Here is a 10,501-nt window from a genome sequence, read left to right as displayed (position 1 = left end):
ATAACCATAGTACCGTCCATGGTCCTGAACCAAAGATAAAAAGATAATTAGTTCTTTATAATATAGTTATAAGCATGGTTCTGTCCATCCGACCCACAGAGTTATTTATAATGTAGTTATAACCATGGTCCTGACTCAAAGATAATGAGTTATTTATACTGTAGTTATAAAGGTTCTGTCCATCCGACCCAGAGTTATTTATAATGTATTAGAGCTATAGTTCCACGTCCAGCCTTGCCTCACAGAACAGATGTAGGTCTATTTATAAAAATGTTTTCTTGTTCTTCTTCTCCTCTTTTAATCCACTGTTTGTTCCAGTTCTCTCCTCCTCGTCATCTTCATCCTCATCATCATCCTCATCATCCACTAACAACACAACGCCATTTATTGTGAACCGAGCGGCTCGTCCTCCTCATGACGCCCGCTGGGAGGCACCGACCCCCGGGCAGCATGTCTCCTCCTCCCCGCTCCTCTCCTCTCTCCTCTGGTTCTCCTCTCCTCTCCTCCTAACGCACCGCAGAGGCACTGTGTGTCCGGAGATCAGAGCTGTAGAACTACCTGCTATACTATAAACTATAGTATAGGTAGTATATGTGATGTAGATCTCTAGGACAGAGGATCCTTCAGAGCTTGTAGATCTGATAATAATGATGCTGATGGAGGAACATCATTGTTTCTCTTCTGTTGCTGAAAAACACGCGGGTGAAAAATAGCAGCTGCAGCGCAACGAGACACAGCGTCACAATGTGTGTGTGTGTGTGTGTGTGTGTGTGTGTGTGTGTGTGTGTGTGTGTGTGTGTGTGTGTGCGCGCGCGCGCGCGCAGTGCACGCGTGCGTGTGTGTGTGTGTGTGTGTGTGTATGTGTATGGGGAGGCTCATTTATTTATGTTTTGGGGGAGAAGAAGATGTTGTCTGTTGTGTCGCATCTTTGTTCAGCAGAGACGTCCAACAGTTCAACCACTTGACACAGATGGAGCAGCGGTAGTACATCTAGTCTACTGTATATATATATATATATATATATATATAGATATAGATATAGATATAGATATATATATATATATATATATATATATATATAGATATATATAGATATATATAGATATATTTATTAATATAGATTATATCTATACTAATAAATATATATATCTTTTTTTCTTTTTTTTTTTTTCCAAAAACATTCTTCAGAGCAACATTTAGTTGTAAATGACATGGTCTGTTTCTTTAAATGGCTGTCATGTTGGATACAGCATAAAACAAAGCAGCGCAGGTTGATATGAGCAGGTGTTCTGAGTCTTTGATTAGACAGGTTGATATGAGCAGGTGTTCTGAGTCTTTGATTAGACAGGTTGATATGAGCAGGTGCTCTGAGTCTTTGATTAGACAGGTTGATATGAGCAGGTGTTCTGAGTCTTTGATTAGACAGGTTGATATGAGCAGGTGCTCTGAGTCTTTGATTAGACAGGTTGATATGAGCAGGTGCTCTGAGTCTTTGATTAGACAGGTTGACATGAGCAGGTGTTCTGAGTCTTTGATTAGACAGAGGTCTGTTATTGAGGTCATCGGTCATTATACACTGATAACACACCGCTGAGCGATTGGCCAATCAGAATCAAGCATTCAACCATTATTTTTTTTAATCCACAAAAAAACAGAACTTTTCATGCGTGTTTCAAAAAAAAAAAAATCTGAATAAAATAAAATAATCAAAGAAATTCCTTAAATTAGAAAACAAAATGTTTAAGAAAGTAGTGAAAATGGCAGATCTACAAGCTCACAACTTGTGAGCTTGTAGATCTGCTATTTTCTGTCTAATTTCTGTTTTGGGCCTGGAGCTAAATGTTTGGGAACCACTGCTGTATATTGTATGATGATGAAGTAAAATAAATCCACTCATTATGTAAATATGAAATGGAGTTTAGTAGCCTTTCTAAGCGTATTCAATGTATATACAGGCTATAGTTTAATGATGTATGCTTCATTATATTTGACATATGTTGTTTCTGTGCTTTGATTTAATCCCTGCCCATAAATGTACCCATTTTTAATCACTTTGCTCACAGATCGACACCCATAATCAGATTAACACATACCCATAATCAGATTAACACACACCCATAATCAGATAATCTCGCCCTAATTATTTAGGCTGTTTTTTTTTTGCTTGTTCATGTGGCAGAATGAAATCAGTCATTTAATGTTTATAGCTGAAGTTAGAGATGCTTCAAAGCACAGCTCAAGACCTACTTCTTCACTCTAGCTTTTAGTTTATGTTTTGGTTGATTTTTAAATATCTGTGTTGTTATCCATGTCCTCACTGTATTGTCTGATACACTGTCTATTATTTTAATGTTGTTTTATTATTCTGCTTTTCTTTTTTGCTTTATTGTTAAATTAGTTGTGACTGTAATTGTATTCTTGCTCTGTAAAGCACTTTGAGCTGCATTTCATGTCATGAAAGGTGCTATACAAATAAAGTTATTATTATTATTATTATTATTATTATTATTATTATTATTATATGTATTCATGTCATCATGTCACCATAGAAGAGGAGATTTCTTTATACATCATCATCATCATCATCATCATCTGTATAATTATGTTATGAGCTATGGTTATGTTATGAGTTATGGTCAAATAAGTAGATATGCAGTGTCTGGGAAGTGGATATATGGTAAGAATACAGAGTATTAGACTTAATAACAGCTGTTATTATAGTGGAATATGCGGTAAGAATACAGAGTATTAGACTTAATAACAGCTGTTATTAAAGTGGAATATACAGTAAGAATACAGAGTAGTAGACTTAATAACAGCTATTATTATTAGTGGAATATACAGTAAGAATACAGAGTAGTAGACTTAATAACAGCTGTTATTATAGTGGAATATGCAGTAAGAATACAGAGTAGTAGACTTACTAAGAGCTGTTATTATAGTGGAATATGCGGTAAGAATACAGAGTAGTAGACTTAATAACAGCTGTTATTATTAGTGGCAAAACAGCTGCACATGTTTAGTCAAACTAAACACTGATTGGTCCAGCCAAGACCATGCCCCTTAAAGGAGAAACACGCCTAATAATGTCAACAATGACAGCATGTGGATTATGACTACACACACTACACAATATGCACTCAGCTAAATAATTGATAGTTAGGAACCAAATGGACCCTTACGGGTCTGTAACTGTGAGAGTGTAGAAATGGACTGTTACGGGTCCATTTGGTTCCATTTGTACACTCTCACAGCTCTGGGGGTCCGTGGCCTCCCTGATGCCTCCTTGAAATTGAAACGTTTGCTACAGTAGGACAGCCAGCCACAGCCTCGGGTCCAATAATAATAATAGTCTTTATTGTCCCCAAAGGGATGTGTGTCTACACAGTCTGTTATAATAATAGTAGTCTTTATTGTGTCTGCACAGTCTGTTCAACAACAACAACAACAACAACAACACATAACCATAGAGCACAGTGTTCTGTTCACGTCACACAATGCAAAATAGAACAAAGAAATAGCAGATATACTATAAGGAATTGCAGATATAAAAATAGCAGATATACAAGCTCATAGTGCGGCACGAGTGCCCCCCCCCCATCTCAAAATATGTTGTTCCAGCCCCCCCCCGAAAGTAAAGTTTGCAGGAGTGGCCCGTTTTGAACAAAATGCCGCAAATCCTGAACGCAGAGTCCGATTGCGGTGAAACTTTGCACACACATTCACACTACGTTGAGGAACAAATGCCACCCTTTACACATTGGCCTGTTATAGCGCCACCAGCAGGTCTAATTTAGCAAACCACATTTTTGGAACGATTGCTATCCGATCGCCATCAAAGGCCTAAGAAGAAATGACACCCTTTTCACATTGGCCTATTATAGCGCCACCAGGAGGCCAGAATAACCTACCTGACCTGGAGGAGACCGGTGCTCCGAGGAGCACTTTTTCTACTTATTTTTGGGGCGGTGTAACCGCCCCCTATAAGTGAGGTTTGGACACTGACCAATCCTGCACCGTGATTGGCCAATAGTCTACAACGCAGTCTACAACCCTAACCCTTCCACAGTCAATGCAAATCTATACTTTTGCAAAGTCAGCCAATCACATTACAGCTAGTGTCATCACCACTAGCTGTAATGTGATTGGCTGACTTTGCAAATTCAGGACTGTGATTGGCTAGCGAAACACATGACACATGTGCAGCGCTATGAATAGCAGTATGGACTTAAAAAAAACACTTTTATGTTTTTTTTTAAGTGAATCACTTCCATCACTGTGATGACCACTGTGACCACACTGCCCACTTCACACTGGGTGTGATTTTTATTATTCAGTTTAGGTCAATCCTCCTCCAATTTGGGAGCTGAGCTCCAAAATGTCCTATGCACTTGTGCAAATGGCAAATAAAGTCTATTCTCAATGAGCATTTAAAACACTCTAAAGGTTTATGAGATCAAGATCTGCTTAGAGAACATTTAACCACATCAACCCTAACATGTCATAATAGGTGAACATGGGGTGAAAAACAGCAGATCTACAAGCTCACCACGGGTCGCACTGAGACCCGTTGGGAGCTTCTTGTACTTCGGCTATTTTCAGAAAAGAGTTTTGGCGCAGAGGGGAAAAGGGAGGGGGGCCAAGTACAGACCCCTGGGGGAGGTGTAGCGTTCTGCTACTGTACATGTATGCACACACACACTCACACAGTACTGTAAAATAGGACAGATGGACTGGCCTGTTTCTGTAAAGAAACATCTAACGTAACACACACACGCGCGCGCACGCGCGCACACACACACACACGCACGCACGCACGCGCGCGCACGCACACACACACACACACACACACACACACACACACACACACACACACACACACACACACACACACACACACACACACACACACACACACACACACACACACACACACACACACACACACACACACACACACACACACACACACAGTGAGGTGAAGCAGAACCTTCACTGATGACCTTTGTTCTCTCCTGACATCCTGCAGATGAAGACTGAACACTCTCTCTCCCTCTCTATGTCTCCCTCTCTCTCCCTCTCTCTGTCTCTCTCTCGCTCTGCCGCTCTATCTCTCCCTCTCTCTCTTTCTGTCTCTCTCTGTGTCTCTGCCTCCCTCCCTCTCTGTCTCTCGCTCTATCTCTCTCTTTCTGTCTCTCTCTGTGTCTCTCTCTCTCCCTCTCTCTCTCTCTCTACATTTATATATGGTCTGTCAGGTCTAAAACCTTTACTTTTCAGGAGATCCCAATGGATCAATGTAGTTATTATGTGTTATTAATATAATAAACTGAGTTCCAATGGATCAATGTAGTTATTATGTATTATTAATGTAATAAACTGAGTTCCAATGTATCCCATGTAGTTATTATCTATTATTAATCACCTGTGTTCCAATGGATCCCATGTAGTTATTATCTATTATTAATCACCTGTGTTCCAATGGATCCCATGTAGTTATTATTTATTATTAATAACCTGTGTTCCAATGTATCCCATGTAGTTATTATTGTCTCCGCCAGGCCGAAAGGCATGGCGAGAGTATGTTTGTCTCCGCCAGGCCGAAAGGCATGGCGAGAGTATGTTTGTCTCCGCCAGGCCGAAAGGCATGGCGAAAGTATGTTTTGCCCCCTGTCCGTCCGTCCGTGCATGTGTGTGCCACTGTCCGTGTGTCCGTGTGTGTGTCATTCTGTCTGTGAACAGCTAATCTCCGGCACCGTTGGCTTGATCACAGTGAAACTGTGCACACACAATCCCTGGATGCCAATTCAGAACCTCTCCCCCAAATGTTTCACATGACATGGGCCTTTTATAGCGTCACCAGGAGGACTATTTGTGAAAAAAAAAATTGACAGTACTCCTACAGATTTTGTCCAAAAATCCCGCAAATCGGTACACAGTATCTCTGTAGTCATTAAACAAAACAGGTATGATCTCTATAGTCATGTGATCAAGATGGATCGGTTTGATTTTTCATATTCCATCCTGATTGGCTAAGATTGACATCTAAAATTTGCAGGAGTGGCCAGTTTTGAACAAAATGCCGCAAATCCTGAACACAGCGTCCGATTGCGGTGAAACTTTGCACATTCACACTACGACTGGATCTGAGTCTATTTTTTCCGTTTATAGCAAATTTCCTCACCGAAAAATAGCCGATCTGCAAGGGCTTGTAGATCTATACAGTAGCAGAGTACATTCACAACCCATACAGTAGCAGAGTACAGTACATTACAGTATCAGAGTACATTCACAACCCATACAGTACCAGAGTACAGTAGAGTACAGCAGAGTACAGTAGAGTACAGCACCAGAGTAGAGTACAGTAGAGTACAGTATCAGAGTACAGTACAGTAGCGTACAGTATCAGAGTACATTCACATTTAGGTGAAGGTCAGTGTCAGGGTTCTTTACGGTTCTTTCCACATCAAACACTTAATGCTCCTTCAACACACTCAGCGTATCTATGGAGCTAAATGTCCTTTAAGTCTAAAGTGTCCCCATCACACACACACACACACACACACACACACACACACACACACACACACACACACACACACACACACACACACACACACACACACACACACACACACACACACACACACACACACACACACTCAACCAATCAACACACTCAGCGTATCCATGGAGCTAAATGTCCTTTAAGTCTAAAGTGTCCCCATCATGAAAACATTGTGGTCAATGGTCCTTTAAATGGAGCTGTCCTGCTGCAGCTATACAGGCTCATAGACCACATGAATTATGAACACTATACACTATATATATATATATATATATATATATATATATATATATATATATATATATAGAGAGAGAGAGAGAGAGAGAGAGAGAGAGAGAGAGAGAGAGAGAGAGAGAGAGAGAGAGAGAGAGAGAGAGAGAGAGAGAGAGAGAGAGAGAGAGAGAATATATAGAGCGAGGGAGAGAGACAGACAGACATAGAGACAGAGAGAAAGACAGAGAGAACAAATCCGACCCTACCAAATTATTAGTCAACAGAAACAAAAATACGAAAACTATTAGATCGAACAACAAAAACCCAAAGTAAACTTAATTGCGATCTGGCCCTAAATAGACAATACACTGTGGCAGAATATTTGAGCATGGTGACTGATAACAAAGTGAGAAAAACCTTAATGTACAGACTGAGAGTGAGCACAGCCTAGCCATGGAGAAAGGCTCATATAGACAAAGCTGTCTGTCCAGAAAGGACAGGCTGTGTGGAGACAGAGCTCCACTTCTTCACTGCATGTGACTAATATAAACACATAAGAGCAGATTACTACCCTAAATTCACACAAATATTAACAAAGATACAGTGTGACTCTATCCAGGTAATCCTCTACTTATTAGGAGAGAAAGCCCAATGTTCAAGGTTGGCAGCAAAATATATAGCATCCTGTCACAACATGAGGGACAATGGGTGAACACTGTAAGTCTAAAGTTAATAGAATAATGTAATTTTGTTTATGTTTTTCCTTGTCTTGTTTGTATTATTTGTTCTGATTCTGAATATGTGTTATTATTTTGTATCATAATGTATGTAACCAAATGGACCAATAAGGGTCCATTTGGTTCCATGTGTACACTCTCAGTTACATTAACGCTGAGGATTTTACAGTTTAGATCGGAGTCCCAGAGATAGTTTGATATAAAAGCGTAGATCCTTGAAGTTAAAAAAGTTTTGCTGACACAAGAGTGTCCAACTCTATGTCCTTCTAAAGTCCAACGGAAAATATGGATCACGGTCAAACAAACCTGTGAACATCTCTCTCTCACACACACACACACACACACACACACACACACACACACACACACACACACACACACACACACACACACACCAGCAGGTCCGTTCTGAGGTCTGCTTCACCAAATACAACTTTAACCTTTATTACTCCATAGTCAGCTCGTTGAGCGCAAATGCTCTGTTTCAGCAACGCACGCACGCGCGCGCACGCACGCACGCACGCACGCACGCACGCACGCACACACACACACACACACACACACACACACACACACACACACACACACACACACACACACACACACACACACACACACACACACACACACACACACACACACACACACACACACACAAGTTTATCAACTCATAAAAATGTCGCCTCATAAAGTTGTTCCAGGAAAGTGTTTTGTTTATCCTTAGTGATCAATACTTCTGATCAGATAGCTCATAGTATTTACTGTGATGTTGGACCTGTAAGCCACTCTGCTAGATGTAAACACACTGATCAATAGTTCTGATCAAACAAACAATACAGCTCTGTTATCCACTGATCAATTCTTCTGATCAAAGCTTCTTAAGCTTTTTTGGCCCAGCGGCCCACATATAGGGAAGCCTGTCAAAGTACTTCAAAAACGTAAATGAAGTCCACAATCACAACACCAGAGGCAGCTCCACTGATCATGTCCAACCCAGATTTGGCACAAACCCACCTCGAACTGTCTACTGTACATATTTTTTGGGTGGTCAGCCCAGCACCTCACATATAGGGGGCAGCACCCCACATATAGGGGGGCCAGCCCAGAACCCCACATATAGGGGGCAGCACCTCACATATAGGGGGGGTCAGCCCAGCACCCCACATATAGGGGGTCAGAACCCCACATATAGGGGGCAGCACCCCACATATAGGGGGGCCAGCCCAGAACCCCACATATAGGGGGGTCAGCCCAGCACCCCACATATAGGGGGGCCAGCCCAGAACCCCACATATAGGGGGGCAGCACTCCACATATAGGGCACCCCAATGCCCCACTTTCAAAAAACACAGCTTCTAGCGCCCCCCCAGCGCAGAGGGATGGTATTACAATGAAGGTGTTTGAGACTGACCTGGAGTCCAGAGGGCTTCTGTAGGCTGGATGCTCCAGGCCACTCCTGTGTTGCACCAGACAACCATCTGCAAAGAAGAAGAAACATTTTAACAACACAAATGTTGTATGGGGGGTCCCTGTATGGGGGGTCCCTGTATAGGGGTTCCTGTATATGGGGGGTCCCTGTATGGGGGTCCCTGTATGCAAAATGTCCTAGGGAGTTGAAGGCACGGGGGCGGGGGGGGGGCCGCCTGCTGAGATGGATGCTCTCAGCAGGAGGAGCAATGTTCTCACTAAATAAGTGTAGAGGAATATCTTGTGGAGTTTCTGCTAATATGCATCCCAGAAATATATAGCTTATAAGGATTTGTAATTCGTAAGGAAATGTAAATATGGCAATTCATTTAGATGTAGGCCTACGTAGGTTTATGGTTTCCCAAGGACTATAGCCGTTTCGCTCATGATACAATTTATCTTTCATAACAGATACAAAGCCAGATAATCCCCTACAACAAAACACCAAGAGAGTAAAAAAAGAAAAAACATTTCAGTCATTGTCATTCAGTCCGACTTCACTGTAGCCTATAGTAGCCTTTTCATAAATGATATTTGTACTTAGGCTGTCGTGAAAGTTTATAATATTTAGAGAAATTTAAAGTTTCAAATACAAAAGTAGTAGTAGGGGGCCTACCTACCTGGGGACCCTCCAAAATAGTCATATTTGAACTGAGGACCCTCCAAAATAGTCTTATTTGAACTGGGGACCCTCCAAAATAGTCATATTTGAACTGGGGACCCTCCAAAATAGTCATATTTGAACTAAGGACCCTCCAAAATAGTCATATTTGAACTGGGGACCCTCCAAAATAGTCATATTTGAACTGAGGACCCTCCAAAATAGTCATATTTGAACTGGGCACCCTCCAAAATAGTCATATTTGAACTGAGGACCCTCCAAAATAGTCATATTTGAACTGGGGACCCTCCACAATAGTCATATTTGAACTGGGGACCCTCCAAAATAGTCATATTTGAAATAAGGACCCTCCAAAATAGTCATATTTGAACTGGGGACCCTCCAAAATAGTCATATTGGAACTGAGGACCCTCCAAAATAGTCATATTTTAACTGAGGACCCCCCACCCTGACAAGCACAAGTTGAGGCATTACATTTAGTTTGACTCGGTTCCACAGATAAATATTGTGAAAATAGTAGATCTACAAGCTCACAATGCCATGTTTTTCCCTCTTTCTTAGGAAATCTTTGACCATTTGGCCAATGTTTTACCATTTGTTACAGTATAGTTTGTTGATTACTTTTCATGCAGTACTGGTATTATTGTTTTTCATTTTAGAAGTACTAAAAGGTCTTAAAAGTCCTTAAATTGTCACTTTATAAATGTGCATGTGACTGTGTGACCACACACTGTCACATGCCTATCAATGGTGCACACTTGTTAGGTTGTGTGTGTGTGTGCGTGCGTGCGTGCGTGCGTGTGGACAAAAAACAACAAAAGACAAACTTTAAGTTTCTTTATTAAAACATCTCTCTCACCGTGGCTCTGCTCTGGATGCCAAAACAGTCAGGGTGGG

The sequence above is a fragment of the Gymnoscopelus microlampas genome (assembly GCF_963454915.1).
Source record: "Gymnoscopelus microlampas genome assembly, chromosome: 6".
NCBI lineage: Eukaryota > Metazoa > Chordata > Actinopteri > Myctophiformes > Myctophidae > Gymnoscopelus > Gymnoscopelus microlampas.
This window is presented reverse-complemented; position numbering follows the sequence as displayed.